The sequence below is a fragment of the Perca fluviatilis genome, chromosome 19, assembly GCF_010015445.1.
Source record: "Perca fluviatilis chromosome 19, GENO_Pfluv_1.0, whole genome shotgun sequence".
Taxonomy (NCBI): domain Eukaryota; kingdom Metazoa; phylum Chordata; class Actinopteri; order Perciformes; family Percidae; genus Perca; species Perca fluviatilis.
In genome coordinates, this window is record NC_053130.1 from 9,001,185 (window position 1) to 9,018,203 (window position 17,019).

The 17,019-nt window shown below is 40.3% G+C and overlaps 1 long non-coding RNA gene across 3 annotated transcripts in view; it reads left to right on the plus strand.

Annotated features, from left to right (window-relative positions):
- LOC120548135 overlaps positions 1-17,019 on the plus strand; it is an 81,215-nt gene that overhangs the window by 23,981 nt on the left and 40,215 nt on the right. For all 3 annotated transcript variants that reach the window (XR_005637142.1, XR_005637143.1, XR_005637144.1), the window contains one exon: positions 11,374-11,495. This is a non-coding gene — a long non-coding RNA (uncharacterized LOC120548135). The remainder of the gene's footprint in view (positions 1-11,373; positions 11,496-17,019) is intronic.

Genomic DNA, 17,019 nt, shown 5'->3' on the forward strand with positions numbered 1-17,019 from the left:
TAGCACCTCGGCATAGACTACAATGCGTCTTATAGGGTGATTCATGGGGCATTATGGATTATCCTCTAATATTTGATTTCACAGGCATTTTCTTTAAACTTTCAAGAAGGTGTTTTGGTCAAGACCCCTTAATTTCTGACCTTGGCATTGACAGTACAGTTACATTAATAAAAGGCCCGTTACTGTTGTTCTGAAGATGAATGTGATATGAGGATATTATTTAACTTAGTAGCCTCGTGATTGGCAGTTTAAAAAAAATAATGGCTCAACAATGGTTCACTTTGGCTTAAAGAGTCACCACCCCACCTGAAAACCATTCAAGTAGTCTGGTGTCATTGGAAAACTTTACTGGTGTAAATGGCATCTTGGAGGCTTCTCATCACAAAGATATGATAAATCTGGTTTTCCTTTTTAATTACAATTCACATGGCATGAAAAGTTTGGTGTCAAAAACATCAAATGTAATCAATACAAAGCTTCACTGCAATAATACTGGTAAGTGGTAATGGATTACATTTTCTTCTCTGAGCTGTGGTGGAAGGATAGTAACAAAACGAAAGGATTTTGCACCAAAAAAGAAGATATCTACTTATTTGACCAACTCAGACATATTATTATCTTCAGATTCAAATGTATTTTTTACACAAAATGAGGACTGTGGATTTTGTCTCCCACCACTTGCATTGAAAGTGCACTGGGAATCTTCAAATGATCAATACGAACAGTAGGAATGACTACAGACTTGACATTTTTTTTTTTACTTATCCTTTAAAAACCCATGTCAATCAAACCCAAAAGCCCATTGGTTTGTTTATGTCTATAGCCTTCCTTCTATGTTTCGCGGTTCATCAGATCATATCTAGAGGTTTGCGGCATCTGTCCCTCACTCACCATCTCTCCTCAACTTCCTTGCTCTCACTTTCCTCGTGACATTTAAAAGGAGTGGATCTTAGCCTTTTCTGAAGCAACAACTTGGTAATGACAAATGAATCCACTTAGAAACAAAACAAAATATCTATATTTCATGAGGAGGTGGTGACGGTCATTTAGCATTGTCACAACAAGTTACATGTTAAAAGGCCTTTGCGCCGTCTTTTCCTCCAATCCAAGTTGAATAATTGAAAATATTTTCACTGACTGTCAGGCCTGGAGATGTGGAGACGAGGCACCATCCCTGTGAGTCTCACAGCTTCTTATCTCTTGTTTTCTTAAGCTCTGACATGGCGTTGCTGCATGCCTCTACGTTGGCGTGTGGCCGATTTCTCAGTTGGGTTATACATGGCATGGGTGTGGGAATGTACTTAGGCTGCCTGGCTTTGGCTTAGCCAGCCAAATGTCTCCAGTCCACACAGCCTTGGATAAATATAGATGGACAAATAAAATGCATACAGTGGAACGTTGTGACGTAGGCAAAGCAGGGAATATACTCTGGCACACGGACAGGTGGATGCATAAAACACAACTGGCACATGCACTAACACAATCACAGAGACTCTGCTGCACAAAACTTTGTGAGTCTGTTAAGCCTATGGCAGTCATGCATGTATGCATTTGTGTGCATTGTTTATATGCATGTGCCAGTTTCTGTATATGAATGTATATGCATGTGTGTGTGTGTTGGCTGCCAAATGTGGAGAGCAGGAAGGGGATGAGGCTAGATGGTTGGAGGGGGTGTTTATTTATTCATTACCCAGCGGCCTCCGTGGTTTCAGGGGGACATGGCAACACTTGTCCTGGGCCCTTTAGCACTGGTATGTTCGTGGCCTGCTTTGGCCCTGCCAAAGCCTTCAGCTCCCACCTCCTCTGCTCTCTGCTCTCCTCTATTCCTTCTGCTTTTTGTTCTTTTTACTTTGGATCCTGCCTAGGCTTTCACTTTCGTTTCTTTTATAATGTTATGTTGCCTTTCTTTTTTTCTTTCTTTTTGCACTTGGAAACAGATTTTTACTGATTAAACAAGACATTGCACGTTGATTAAAAATGTGAATTGATTTTGAGCTGCTGGTACAGTAGAGGCACATTTTGTTACCCTGAGAAAGAGCCAGGCTAGCTGTTGCCCTTTTTTCCAGTCGTCTTGCTTAGCTAAGTGAACTGGCTGCTGAGTGTAGCCTTGTGTTTACTGTGCAGTTATCAGTGGTGTCAAACTTCTCCAGTAAAGCCTTGCAAAAAAAGGTAATTACTGTATTTCACAAAATGCTGAACTATATTTATATTGATATACGTTTTGGTCTCAAAAATCCAGTTTGGCTAGAAATCATACCATTTGCCTGAATCAGATTTTGATTGTTGGTTTGGACACTGATGGGAAATATTCACAAGAGGGGACAGTTCTAAATAGAAGAGTGAAATGCAAATAGTCTTCTAGACAGTAACCACAGTAACAGTGGAGTGCTGGTTGCTGTTGACTCCAGCATCCTGTCAACAGGACGCTGTGTTTAATTCCCTACACTTCTTTGGTTTAAAGCATCACTAACCCGTTTGTTTGGTAAACATGAGTGTGGCAATGATGCTGAATATGAGTCAACATGGCAACTTATGTAATTTTTTTTTTCTGAGTTGTATTTTCAACAAGGAAAATGATTTTAAGCAATAAAGAACCACCACATCTTTGTTTTGGAGAGACTAGTCTGTTTCCGAGATGCATTCACATTATTAGAGAGCATGCTCTATAACACTCATTTACTTGACTAACCCTTCCCTGCAGACGATGCCTGTACTCTTATATTAAGTGTCAATGTATGAACTTGTATTTGAGATAAATGGCACAGAAATTAGTATTTGGCCTTAGGGAAAATGTGTGTGTGCGTGTCTCTGCTCATAGTCTCACCCCCTCCTCCCACACCTTTTTATGAAGCTGTGTCCAACAATTTCTGGAACTTTCCGAAACCGACAAGTCGACATTCACACTCATTTTACGCTGTGATTGGCCAGCTGTGCGGAGGTGAGAAAGGAGCCAGGATTTCAACTTCTCTCTCAAGCACTATTTTTTTTTTTTTTCATTCTTTACACAACTATTTCTGTCACCCCATATTTAAACGATATCTCCCCCTCTCTATGATGACCGTCTCTGCCTTTGAGTAGAGGTATAAACACTTTTGTCTTCCGGCGTGGTCGGACAACACGTCGTACGAGCTATAATTATTTTTGAGCATATCCCGACCCTTCCAATGATCCCTTTTTACGATATTGTTCTCCCTCCTGGAGGTCTAAATTTTGCTGTCACAATGACTGCAAGAAGACCCACAAAAATGAGTTAGATTAACATGAAGAATTACATATTGGGGACAGGCACATATACAAACATAACATAATATAAGCTCATGCTGTGCTCCAAATGACCTGACTGGGCTAATCTCCCCATGGTGGGAGATCATCGATTCCCGTAACAAAAGAACTGAGCCAGGCACACATCTCGCTCCTGACCCTTCTCGCCATGCTAGGCCCGAGCGCGTGTTCAAACCCCAACTCGATCAATGGCCATACTGAGGGATCAATTTCTCAGTCTTTGGGGTGTCAAATGTGATATGGCATTACTTTGGCTGGGTGGCAAAAAGGAGCCTGGGCTGACTGATGCTTCAAAGCTTCTGGTTTTCAGTCGAACCATTCAAATCAAGATTCAGATTGGTGCGAGGTGATGAGAGGGAAATAGATGAGAGGGCTTGATCCTGTCAGCTCTCCTTTTGTTTTTTAGAAGCTTGTTTGATTGGTCCAGTCATCTTTGATTGATTGGTTGTTGCTTATAAGTTAGTTTGGCAAGGTGATTATTTGTGGTGTGTTTGTGATTTGTGTGGTTTTTATTTTGTCTTCATCTTTGTTGTTAAGCGGTGGTGTTTCTAAACGACTTTCTAAAAATCACCTCCGTGTGGAGTGGACTGTTCTGTGATTTTACTTTACCGGATTTCCTGGTAATAGAGTTTGAGTCAAGTATGTTTATCCATTTTCAGCCATAGCCATGGTGGTTATCGTTTTTTTTTTTTTTTTAAATGCTTCAAAGAAACTGCTGTTGCTGCTGCAGAAAACATAAAACACAAAGTGTCTATATTATTGGGATTGGGGAGCTCCAATCACTAACACATTTATGATAGTGCTGTGGTCTGGGACCAATCAAAGGTGAAACACACTAGCCACACTAGTGGCTCTTTGATGCTATATTTGGGCATAGCGGTGCTCTGTGCTAAATGCTAACATCAGCATGCTAAGATGCTTACAACGACAATGCTAACATGCTGATGTTTAGCAGGCAAAACGTTTATCGTGTTCACCATCTTAGTTCAGCGTTTTAGCATACTAACATTTGCACAATTGGCACTAAACGCAGTGAACATAAATGGGTGGTCCAGATTTCATGAGAATCTATCCAATAGTTGTCCAGAAATTTCACTGGAGACCACAAATGTCAACCTTGTGGTGGCGTAGGGGAAAGTATGTTGTGAGCTGAGAGGGGTCAACAGTTTTTTTTGTGTTGTAGATAGGGCTGGGCGATATGGAGAAAATCAAATATCACGATGCTTTTGACCAAATACCTCTATCGATACCGCAACGATATTGTAGTGTTGACTATTGGTGCTTTCACAAAATATTAAACAATGTTTGTATTTTGCTATGTTTTTGTATTGTGCTATGGACCATTTGTGTGTGTCCTGAATAAAGAATATGATGATGATGATGAATGAGATTTTTGATAATCATCAATAATGTGGATATAATGACTAAGTGGGTAAAGGCAAATAATAGAACAGTTACAACAGTCTGGTACATCACTTTACTGTAATGCAGCCTTTGAAACCAGGAAAAGACAACACGTATATAAAAGCCATATTATGATATTACGATATCCAAAATCTAAGACAATATCTAGTCTCATATCACGATATCGATATAATATCGATATTGCCCAGGTCTAGTTGTAGATTGTCTCGGTGATTCTATATCGAAGTGCATGTGCTAGGGCTGCACGATATGACCTAAAACGACGGACACTGCGTTTTTTTTGCACAAAGTTTTAAAAAACGTCTTTTGCATGATAAAAATTGAAATAGGTTATATAGCCTATTTCTTAACTGCTAATAACTTGTTAGTCCTAACTTTGAACCAGCCAGTTGCGTTTTTAGCTCCTTTTTTTTTCTACTTGTGAAGAGCTACGTGACATGTGAAACTATATTGATGAGGACCGGTGAGTTAAATCGGCCGTCCGAGAGTAAACCAGGCAGACACACAGCTGACAACCTGCAGGTGGACGCGCTGGAGACATTCTCGGACATACACGCCGCGGGCCGCAGTGGACTTGTGTCAGTCACGCAAGTGGTTTCAGAAAAGCGGCATGTGTCTGACAATGCACAAAACATCAACAGCGGTACAAGCCTACAGTGTGTGAGAGCCTCCCTGCTTGTCGGTCAATGCGGTTAACGATCGGTTAAAATTTAATTTCACTGTGCTTTCTTTTGGAAGGCTGGCTGCCAAAAATCGCCACTTACTAGCTAATTAATTAGCCTGAGTAACACTAGCTATCAGTAAACAGAAGGTAGTGGCTGGTGTCTGGTGTGTGCGCCAGTGTTTGTGTGTGTGCGCGTCGGCACGCCTCCGCATTTGGCAACTGGCGAGCGTTAATGTTTAGGGCTGTGTATTGGCAAGAATCTGGCGATATGATACGTATCACGATACATGACTATTTCGATACTGTGCGTAAGGCGATATATTGGGATTTTTTTTAAAGTATAATTTTAGAAAAAAATAATATATAAAAAAAAGACATGATGTTCATAAAAGTCAAAGAAGTTTACTTTAGGTAAACAATTCAGTACACAGAAAATCAAACTGCCAGTTTGGGATTGTGGTTCACAGGTTCGTAGTGAGCAAATTTTGATATGCTAAAGTAGGCCAAAGTTCAGCCATAGCTACGTTGTTAGCTTCTAGCAAAAAGTCAGGCACTGCTAGGCACGGTTAGGTAAGGACACTAGTGGTGCGTCTTAGCATAGCCATCTAGCGTTAGGGTGTTTAAATAAAAAATTAAAAATCGATCTTGCGTTTTCGAAAATCGATACAGTATTGTTAAATAAAATATCGTGATACTCAAGTGTATCGATTTTTTTCTTGCACCCCTATTAATTTCAGACCCTGCACACACGGTAGAATGTTTTTAAGGAGAAAGTAGGCCTATCATCAGAAATAAATTATTGAAATTATTGTCATGGGAAAAATACGTTGGTAACTGCTTCAGAATTTCGATGTTGATAAATTTTCGATTCGTTCAGCCCTAGCATGTACATTTATATACTCTTAGGTAGTTTAAACTATAGCAATATATCATATTTAATGAGCTAGTTAAAATAATGCTTCAGCTGAAGATAAAAGTACTCAAGTAAACTAACTTTACCTCAAAATTGTACTTAGTAAATGTACTAACTAACTTTCCTCCTGTGATAACTGGACAACACTAACAACTACCAACACATTTCTTATATATTTAGCCTAATATGGATAGCAAAGCCCATAATGCTTCAAACTCCAGTCAATAGGTTATTAGATTTAAAAAAAAAAATAGTGTTATCGCTGTGAAATGTCTAATAGAATTCGTTTTTGTTGCTTTTTACAACAAAAATGTGATGCAATCGAGTCTTTACTTAGCCTGACATGGTCATACTCAGATTCTAGTCGAACTTCCCGACCTCGAATGTTGTGGGCGGGGCTAGGTTCGGCTGGCATCCAGGCTAGTCTTTACTTGTTGTTTTGATTAATTCTTATTAATGGCAGTAAAACCAAGGCGTCAGTTTGGGACCAAAACAGAGTTATCAAACAGCAATATTTCAAGACAAAGAGACAAGAGAGGAGAAAACAGCACATAAGGAAACTGTATGTGGAAAAATAGCAACCCTTTAAAGAAGAAAGAGGGAAAACACAAAAGTATGAAAATTTAATTGAAAAATAAAAACGATGTTATCCCATAAAAAACATTCTAAATGGGCTTGGTAGGGCTGTGTATGGCGGGAAGCCGCATGATGTACCTAAGGCACTGCAAAGTGTTAACATGAAAAACACATCAGAGAGGAGGAAGGAGGGAGGGGTCTGTGGGGGTGGCTGATACGTCTCACTTTGCACTTAGTGTGTGCATTATGTGTGCATGATATGACTGCATCTACAAATGATGTAGGTCACACAGAACAGTTCAGAGAGTAAGTTACACATCTGGTTACAAAACTTAATTTGATTTAAATTTGCATCTACTGTACATGTTCATTCTAGAAGTACAGGATAGAAGGGCCTTCTCCCCTCAGTGTGTTGTGGTGGTAGGTGATGAATATAGATGATAGAGGGGGAAGTGAGGCATCATTCTTTAAAGCAACACCAAAGATTCTTTTGTAACTTAAAATAATGTTTCCAAAATCGTTTCAGTGGTTCATCAACTCGTAACAGGGTGAACGGCACTTCTGCATTCGCTTTGCGCCCCTCTATCGGCTATAACTGCGCTATGCAAGTTTGCCAGATCAGGTAGCGGATCTGTAGTTCGAATGAGACAGACATGGACAATTCCGCTTCCAACCTCTAGGGGGACCGAATAGGAAAAGTGCTTTGGCGTAATTAACCCTGTCAGCCTTTTCCCAAACTTGGATTATAAGATAATTGAGACAAAATAGATAGTTTTTGCTTAAGTAGAATTGAATTTGCTATGGTCATTTCACACTAGTAATACTGTAAAAGTAATTGAAATTTCTAACCAATCAACATTACTACTATTTAATCTATTCTTTAAAACAAAAACAGACGGGCAAAATCTATTAGTTGCAGATCATTTGTAGTGTCAAATGGGCTACAGTAACAGTGCCAGACACACCTGGTAAGTTGTCATTAATATAAAATAAATCTAAATGTACTTTTGAATACTGTAAGTTATGGTACTTGTTGTTTTGTCCAAAATACAGTAGCAAACCTCATTCATTTGGCACCTAAGGCCTGAACAAATGATGCAAAATTAAATAAAAAGATGATTTGTGTTCGGAAGGTTGAAGGTTTTGCTAAACTGCAAAAGTCAGCAGTGAATTAGAAATGCCCAGCCCAATTACATTTTACAGTATGAATCATGAATAAAAAGTGTGTATTTTTCTGTGCTAAACTGCAGCTACGCTTTTGGTTTAGTTGGAAGACAACTAAATACAATTTTTAATTTCCTGTCTGGTGGAGGGAACAAAATTGAGACTTGTCAGATCCTCGACAAGTCTAATTGGAGAAATAAATGCCTCGAGCTAAGTTTTACCAAAAAAGTGTGTTTATTTGTGAGGTGTATGTGTGTGTGTGCTTGTACGCCTGCTTGTCTGTAGCACATATTCACACATTTTTCTTTAATTTTTTTTTGATGAATTAAAAGGGCATGTGTGCATCCTGGATTCCCAGATTCTTCCGCCCCAGTGGAGGCAAAGTAAAGAAAGAGAGGAGTGAAGAGAAAGGAAAAACCGGCAGAGGAATTAGTCTGTTAAATATCTCAGGGACTTTGCCATCTTTGTCTCCTCTGAGTGTTTACATCAAACCTGTCTAAGCGTTAAAGTTTGCAGGAAGCCACACAGGACCTGCAATCATAGAGCAGCACTGACAGGAATGCCCTAAAACTAATAGCTCTTCGTCTTTCTTACACCATCACACACTTTCTCGCTGTTTTTGTTTCCCTTTCCATCTCTCTCTCTCTCACATACATTTAAACAGAATAATAAAACAGTGGTAAACACAGGCAGATGTATGCACAAACACTATAGGTCCACACACACACACACACACACACACACACACACACACACACACACACACACACACACACACACACACACACACACACACACACGCGCGCACACACACACACAGCCTTTAAAAAAACAGAACATTTCATAGAGCATGCATGCTGTGGTCTGTTCCAGTCAATACATCCATCTAAGTAAAATATGTCAAACCAATATGAACTCCCGAGACCTCTCGTTAAAAGCTCTGACCGCAGCTGTTTAGTCACCACTGAGGTCATATCAACCCTTAACCCTGCATCTAAGCTCACATTACACCACCTCTCGTTCAACCCATCACTGTTACAAGATAAAATAATAGCTGAGGATCCGATCCAGAACCTGTAGCTAATAGCCACCTCAGCACGCTCGGCTCCGGGACTCATAATGGAATGAACAGAGCTGTGGACTTGCTGCCGTTTTGGCCCGAGGCTGTAATCAATTTCCCTTTTGTGAGGGGCCGGGCCATGGAGTTCACTGTTTGCAGGGTTTGATAAGAGGAAGGCGAGCAGGGACCTTTAGTTTGGCCTAATGTCAGCGTCACCATCAGATAAACGGACTGATTTGATCTCAATGCTGCAGGGAGGAGGTGACTGCTGCTGCACTCAGTGGAATTCTTATATGTGAGAGTGTGTGTCATGACCTAACATTTGGCTTGTGTGTTTGTCTCTCTGTGGTTAAGTGTGACAGTGCACAAATGTGTGTGTATTGTAAAAGTGAATGTGAGGATGTGTATGTATGCAAACATACATGGACGTTAAGAGCAATGTGTTCTGTGTAGCATAGGAGTATTATGTTCTTCTTAGACAACGTTTCCCCAAAGCTTGGTCTGGAACGATTAGTCGATTATTGTTTAGAGCATCAACATAAGCATTAATTGGCAATTATTGGATATTTGTGTACCAAGCATAAGGGCCAGACGTGCAAGTCGCAGGTTCTCAAATATAAGGATTTGCTGATTTCCTGTGTATTATTGCAAATTAAATATCTTTAAGTTTTAGACTGTTGGTTGAACAAGCAAGCAGTTTGACTACAATAACAAACACTGCTACAGATGTTGAGAAATTAATTTGAATACCAAAAGAGGTCTTACAGTTTGCACTATAATATGTGAGTTTCAAAGCAACATGAGACAACAACAAACAACATATTATCTGCACTATTGAGTGCAGTTGTATTGGTTGAAACATGGGCAAAATTAGTTAATATGTCAAGGGTAGCAGTTTGGAAAATGATGTTAACATACCAAATAGGGGTGGGAATCACTAGAGGCCTCACGATACGATATCATCACGATACTTATGTCACGATACGATATTATTGCGATATTAAACATATTGCAATATTCTGCGATATATTGCAATGTATTGCCTTTTTTCCAACTTCAAATTCTTCCCAATTTAAAATGATGTCCCCAAAGGAAGATTTTGACATCTGTTTTATCTAAAAAGATACACTTCTCTGTTTGTTCATCTCACTTCAATTGTATTGCTGCAAAATGGGATTGTCAAGCAGACAGACTGACCAACAAATATATCATAAAAGATCGATACTTGGCATCTGTGTATCGATACGGTATTGGCACGAAAAATTTTGCGATACTATGCTGTATCGATTTTTTCCCCCACCCCTAATACCAAATGGACAACAAGGAGGAAGAGAAATTTGTCGAAACTTTCCAGCAGGAATATGAACAATATGCATACTGCGAACTGGCAATACCTGGCACAAAACAATTTTTTTTTTTTTTTACTTCTAGTTTTCGCATTTTCCCACTCTGGTTTTATTCCTTCAGAAACAACAATGCCCTCCTCCTGTTGAATGCTCTACTGCCCCAATGGCACACAATGTAAAATGCATTACAGAGGTTGATGATCTTTTCCTAGATTACCTGTTTGTTTATGATAATAACAAATTGATGGTCAATATTTATAGATGTTAACTTTTCGCACATTCAGCAATTAAAGAAAATTTGGTAACACTTTACTTGAAGGTATCTACATAAGAGTGACATGACACTGTCATGAACACATCACACTGTCATGACACATGAACCCTAACCATAACTTGTCATGACAAAAAACGAATGACACGTACTAAAAGAAGCGTTATGTCATAAACGTTTATGAGTTGTTTATGTTTATGACAGTGTCATGTCCCTCTTATGTAAATACCTACAAGTAAAGTGTACTGACTCTTTGTATAATCTGAAAAAAATGTCATTTTGCATTGCTCATCTTCCCATGAGCTCTTCTTCTTATGAGACTTTTACCACAGTGCCATGAATGTCTTCAGGTTTAAAGTATGAGTCATGTAAACTTTTAGTGTTTTGTCTACTGCTCTCATCCATCTATCCCACCATCACTTTCCCCTTTTTAATTGCCTAAAACACTTCCACCACTAAACCCTCAACCTGTTCACATTAGATGAGCTCTGTTTGTGCTCTGATAACCTCTCTCAGGCAGCTTCTCAACAGGAAGGCTGATGAGAGGGTATATTAAGGCTGTTAAACAGTTGAGGAGGGCTGGGGGCTTTTGGGAACCCAGAGACAAGAACCTTTATTGGAAATGTAATTTTTGTTTGTCTGCAATTACCTCCCTGCTCATTTGTTTTACAGACGCTGTTGTTATAGCGAGGAGAGAGTACGCTGGATTCTCCCAAGGATTGCTCTTCTGAGAGGCTGCAGTTTATTACAAATGGGAAAGCTTTCATTGCAGATTGCCCCAGCCCTGCGTAGAGGTACGTGACCCATCTCAGGCACACTGGGGTCGGCTCTATAGGGTTGAATTTACTCAGAGTGCACAGACAAGATGTTGTGGACGTACACATGTGAATTGTACAAATGAGTATTGTGTTTTATAAATGAGTAACTATGAGCTAGAGAGCAAATGTTGGTGAGTTAACATTGTGAGAAAAAGCACACAATGAAGTATGTGTTTATGGCTTACGCATCCATATGGTTCCATGGGGTACTATGATGTACAATGGGCTGGCTTGCATTAAGCATGCTTGAATTCCCATCTGACTTAACAAGGATATTTTTTATTTTAGCCACAATTTGTGTAATTGCACATCAATAGCATGCATTGAGTCACAAAATATACCAGAAGAACTGAAGGGCTTAATTTGATGAAATGTCATACAACCCAAAATATGGTACCTGATGTCTGTCAAAAGTTAAAAACATTGAGCGTGTTATTGTTTGCGAAATGGTAGATGAGTATCACTGAAGTCAGTAAGGCAATTTATTAATCCGATAAAAACAGAATATGAAACGGAAATTTGTATTTTATTCAAGTAAATGCTTTTTAATTTTTTTTAAAGCTGCTCTAAAATGCATTTGTTAACATATTTTTAACAAAGGAAATGAAAAAGGAAATTGTTTAATGTAAAAAGTAGAAAGGATTGCTCATAGTGACGAACCCAACGCTGCAGTTCCTCTCAGCTCTATGGAGTTTTTTTTAAGCATCTTTCAGCTCATTGTTTTGGTTTCATGGCTCACAACTTTTCCTGTTTGGTTTAGTCTCATCAGTGAGTTTCCAGCTGTATCAGTGAGCAAAATCTCTAAAAATTGACTGTACACTACCTACAGCAGACGGACTAGCTGGTGAAAGAAAGTGAAACTACTAGCAGCTAAAAAGTCTGATATTTCCCTTTGGAGTTGATGGACACAAAAACCTGTCTGTCTGCTGGATGTGTAAATAGGCAACTGTTTGCTACCATGTTTACATGTTACTTTATAAGGTAATAATATGCCAATGTTGTGTTTACAGTTTTTTTGCAGTGCAAAATAAGTGGCCAAAAAAGACAAGGTTTAGATGTCGGTTTAAATGTAAAAAATAAATCTATGTATTTATTACGGCTGTCCCAGGGGTAGAGCGGTTGTCTGCCAATCGGAAGGTTGGTGGTTCGATCCCTGGCCCTGAAGTCCATGTCAAAGTGTCCTTTCGAAAGACACTGAACCCTGAGTTGCCCGCGATGCTGTGCCATCGGAGTGTAAATGTGTGTGAATGTTTATCTGATGAGCAGGTGGCACCTTCTACGGCAGCCTCGGCCACAGTGTGTGAATGGTGAATGGTTCCTGTACTATGTAAAAGCGCTTTGAGTAGTCGTTAAGACTAGAAAAGCGCTATATAAACACAGTCCATTTACATTCATGAAATGCTTTTATATGTAAGAAATAAAGAAACAACATAACTATTATAGTAGTATATTTATGTTGGCACACCAGGCTCCCCACAGATGCTTGACCTTCTTACATATAAGTAGAATCATATTCTCATCCCATGCAGGACATTTTAAAAACACATAAGGGGACAAAAAAGGGTTTAGACTGAAATAAAGACGTAAAAATAGGAATAAAAAAAAACAAGTACGTGGTTCTGTTTTCTTATTTCGTGCCACCATATACATGTTAGTAACCGGCTAGTAACAGCTAATCACTTTATCATCAGTGAAAATGTCTTTAATAAGGTCACTGCCCCCTGACCTCTGCCCTTATAAAGGAACCGGCCAGTTGTAGTTATTAGTCTGCCCCACGCTGGGAGGCACCATTATCACTCCAAGGATGATGGTGGGTTCGGGGGAGCTGGAAGGGTTGGGGAGGGGTCTGGGGAGTAGGTAATTTGATTGGAGCAGAATTAGGGATTTCTCTGCCGAGGCATTATGGGAGAGTTTCTGGTGGGTCATTTTAGCTTCACTTCCTCAATATTTCTCAGCTTGATTAAAAATTGATCGACAACGGCAATGTGAATATATTATTGGGGCCATTATTCACCCCTGACAGATAATTGGATGGTACACACAACTCTATTTTCTTTGGGGGCAATGCTGTGTGTGTGTGTGTGTGTGTGTGTGTGTGTGTGTGTGTGTGTGTGTGTGTGTGTGTGTGTGTGTGTGTGTGTGTGTGTGTGTGTGTGTGTGTGTGTGTGTGTGTGGGTGGAAGATGGCAGCATAGTGAAGAAGAGACTGAGTGGGTAGTGTGTGGATAGATGTTTAGCTGAATCCTTTTCCCCCCTTTTTTATTGTAAGTCAATAAATCACTCCCTCTCCTCTTCTTTCAATCCATCCCCAATCCCATTCCAACCCTACTGTCACTGTCTATGGCCATATATGATGGATATGTTATTGAAACATCATCCAAAGCATATAATCATTTTTCTGGTAATCATTCATAACCTTTTCTCATAAAAAGTTGGAATACAGCCATGAAATACATTGTTAGATAAAACCAACATGGATTTGGATTTGCTTTTTAGTTTGTGCTTATGCTCCATCTCAAATTCACTTATTACCAAAGATTGAATTTTGCTCTGAAAAGCACTAGAGCTGGGGAAAATGTCTGTGAATAAGCCAGTCTGATAGCAGTTAGCTAGCATAGCTGCAGGCGCAGATGGATATTGGAATGAGCAGAATGCAATGTGTGCTTGGTGGCTAATGCTATTTGCTATTCGCCCAAGGCTTAGCTTGCTGCCATTTTCACGCCTTCTTAATGTCTTAAACTGCATGAAGAAAGACATGGCTTGCACAACATGGTATGAACCCATGCACAGTTGTCTGTTGGTTTTGCAAATAACGGAGGGTATGTTGTCAGCAGTTTGTTGCCTTTAAGGGGTACTTTGACATTTTACTTTTTCTTATTTTTTTTTTTTTTTGGCAAGCCAAATGTAGTTGTCAGAAAAGTTTGTACATTTGTCCCTCAGCTTACTGTAAATTGCTCAGATTTCATAGCTATCATAGTTTGTGCTTATTACGCAGTTCTTCTCATTTTTATTCTTATCAAACTACTGGTTATAATGCTGGATATGTAAAACATATGCTTTCCTGTGTGTGGAAAGATTTTCCAAAGGAATATGCACCCTACAACGTTGAACTCCAACAATAGCAAATGTAGAATCAGGAGCTAGGTATAAGCTCATTTTGTGTTACACCAGCATTTCTAACACAAACATCTTATAAATAATTACAAAAGTGAATTGGTCAATGGCAATCTCCAGTAAAGTTTTAGTAGAGCAGATCTGGGTCAGTCGGTGTAGGAGCAGGGCAGAAAAAGCAGGGCCTGTTTCGACGTCACTGTATTCAGTTGATAGAATATAAAAAATCCTCTGTGGCTGTGTTTCTGATGCCAAGAAGAAAAATACTCGCAGAGCACTCTAGAACGAGATAGAAAGAGAGTTTCGTGGAGGTAAGTTGGCATGCTTTTTCACATGTCTGACGCCACAGAAGTCACGACTGCAAGCTCTAGCCATTTACCCTAAGTAAATCTTTCTCTACAGAGGCAGTTATACCAACCCCCCTCCCATGTACAAATCAAATTAGTAGCTATGATCTCACTGATGGAAAGGCCTCTCAGGAAATGACATGTGTCTGTAACATTATTTGCAGCCATGCTAGATCCCACATGATCCATCCAGTGTTGCTCAGTAAACTTCCCATTGTCTCTCTTTTCCTTTCTCATTCTGACTTTCTTTTTATTCTGTTCCTCACGCTCCCTCTCTTTATCGCTCTTTCTCTCTTCTTCTACATGGTTCATTCATTTCTCCTCCCCTCTCCTCTCATAACTTTAATGTAATGGCTCTTCTCCAGCATCACTGCCTAATTCTCCTCTTCTCTACATCTCTCCCACTCTCTCTTTCTCTCCTTGTGGGGGAAAAAAAACCCACTGCTTTCCCCTCACAAAGACGCTTCTCCTGAGTGGAAATTACCGGCGGAGATTAATAACGACATTAGGCAGTAATGATGCTGCACAGAATGAAATATTTATTAAAGATCCCTCTGCTAGCAATTAGCATGGCATGTAATCGTTCAGCACAAGAAATCAAGATGATTGTGCTGCAGTCCCCCATCCCCTTATCGCTCTCTTCTCAGACCCCCCCCTCCCCCCACAAACACACAGTTGAAAACAACACCCTGTACAGCCTCGACTCTCGCAACTCAACCCCCCATCCCTTGCTACCATCACTGCAAACATTTGCAGCTTCTTCCCCTGATGTCTTCTCTCCATGACAACAGAGTCCGTACGTGTGTGTTGAGCGATGGTAGTGGTGGCGTTCCTGGGCATCCAATCTTAATTACATGCACTCTGCCTCAAGCTGGGGAGAACACCCCACCAGGCAATTACATTGTCAGTGATGCAGACTTCAGGAGTTGCTGTTGATCGGCTCAGGAGGACGTCGAAGTCAGACCGCAGGCACGTCAAAGAGTGCCGGCATTTCGTCTTCGTTCCAAATTCCTGCCAAGTTGTCCAGGGCAGGAGTGAGAGAAAACCTTATTATTGAATGCCTGTCTTGCGTCGTTGAGTCCACTCACTTCCAATGCTTAAGGGACAGGTTATCACAAGTTGCACAGAACTTTTCCATCCCAGAGCTTTCACATGCATAACTTGTAGAAAAACTTTCACGATGTGCAGAGTACACCCTGTCTATGCAGCATGGATACATCGGGTATTGTTACCATCCTTTACTAAATTCCCATTTTAATATTTGGAAGATAATGTGTCATGTAATCAGCGACGTGAAAATAAAATCATTTCATTTTCATTTCAGTGACATGAAAATAAAATTCTTCATTAGAAGCGGTAAAATCCTGCCCCGAATAATTTCGAGAATGAATTGCCTTTGAGGATGCGTGCCCTTGTTTGTGTTCACACAAGCATGACCTCATTCTCAAGTTGTCACCTGAGAAGGACAATGGAGAGAAGGAGGCGTGAAGGGGAGGAAGAGGAAAGGCGGGAGGGTGGGGGGCGAGATTGTTGTTACAGAAAAGGTCAGAGGTCAGATAATCAAAAGTGTCCGTTTATTGGCTACATCATCAAACCTCAAGGAGCTCATCAATGCAGCCAGCCAGGCGTGTGGCTCTGCTAATCAGCTCTCAAACCAGTGTTTAGCCATGCCGATGCCATCCTCCCGAATGACAAGAAAGAGACCGAATGAGTGAAAGGAAGAGGGGGGGAAAGGAGAAGGGTGGGGGCACAAATCGGAGAGTGGGCTAATGTAATAGTAGTTCACTTCTCAAACCCTGACAAAGGGTGGCGGGGAGAGACGGATCAATTTGCAATATCGTGGGCAACAAAGGCAGGACATCAAAAGCAAACACATTAAGTGATGCTCTTGTATGAACTCTGGCAATCAATAAACATCAGGGGCTGGGGGGGGGGGGGGGGTGCAGAGTATGTGAGGGAAAGAGAGGGAAGTAAAGGAGAACGGAAGAGAGGAACGATGGAAAGAGGGGTGAAAGCGAGAACAATAGATGGGGGGGGGGAAGA